This window comes from Neomonachus schauinslandi, chromosome 2 (assembly GCF_002201575.2).
Source record: "Neomonachus schauinslandi chromosome 2, ASM220157v2, whole genome shotgun sequence".
Lineage (NCBI taxonomy): Eukaryota > Metazoa > Chordata > Mammalia > Carnivora > Phocidae > Neomonachus > Neomonachus schauinslandi.
The window spans coordinates 67262018-67263163 of NC_058404.1; the positions used below are offsets into that span (position 1 = coordinate 67262018).

A 1146-nucleotide genomic window follows, 5' to 3' on the forward strand; every position below is an offset into this window, starting at 1 on the left:
TAGTACATAAAATGAGACCTTACGTATAACAGTTCCATAAACACTTAAAGGTCTTATGGGATAATGCATACATAGAGTAATCCGTATGTAAAGTCAAATAAGTATACAGATACTAGGAATTTCAGCTTCTCTTTAGATGTAGAAACATACTGGGTTACTTTTTTTCTCACTTTTCTGATTTATCTATTCATTAGTGCAAAAACAAGACAACTTCAGCTTCATGATGTTTCCCATGGCCAAAAATGCTCTAAGTCGTCTCTGAGTTCAAAGCATTCAGCAAACAATGGCAAGACAGAGACACCAGAAATGAACACCTGATTGCCATGACAAATATGGTAACACGGTATTAGCTAGTGGAGTCACTTTCTGTGTTGCTGTATGGGCAAGGTGGGAACACAAATTGGAATAGAATGGAATCTGTTCCCACTTGGCAGAGTCACCCCAAAGGAATGGAGAGATCACCAATCAATCATCCCAGCTGAGATGTTTCAAAACCAGCTCATAATTGATTCCAAGTAAAAGCACTGTGCACCCATTAAAATATGGCATTATTGAAGAAATAAAGTACATTTGAAACCTTCAAAAAAAAAATCCCTGCCATCCAGGTAAAATATAAAAAAAACAAAAAAATAAGTTCTTTGTTTCTTTATGACAAGAAAATGTCTACCCAAATAACATATTGCAAAGTTGTAAAGTGCTACCAGTGTTCTCCACCCCATTATATATGTGTAAACACACACACACACACACGTGCACGTGCGCACATACACACACACATCAGTGTTCTCCACTCTATCATGTATATAATAGAGTGCAGAATACTGGTAGCACTTTACATATATACTACATATAGTAATATATATATATATATAATGGTATAAATCTATCTTTAAGGAGAGCAATATTTTATATTTTCCAAAGGCATGTACAATTTGATCCAGCTATCTTAATTCTAAATCCATACCTGCCCTTGATAACTACATGAAAGCAAAGGTTCATCTAGAAGGATGTTTATGATAACAATGTTTACAAAAGTTAAAAAAAATAGAAGACAACCAGATCGAATTCTTTTTTTAATTCTTATAAATTATATGTAGATGCTAAAGCGAGGATAGTCAAACTTGGGCAGTGACTTCTTTTTGTAAA

The 1146-nt window shown here is 34.1% G+C and overlaps 1 pseudogene; it reads left to right on the forward strand.

Annotated features, from left to right (window-relative positions):
- Positions 1–220: 220 nt before the first annotated feature.
- LOC110588396 lies at positions 221–519 on the forward strand (annotated as a pseudogene).
- Positions 520–1146: the final 627 nt, after the last annotated feature.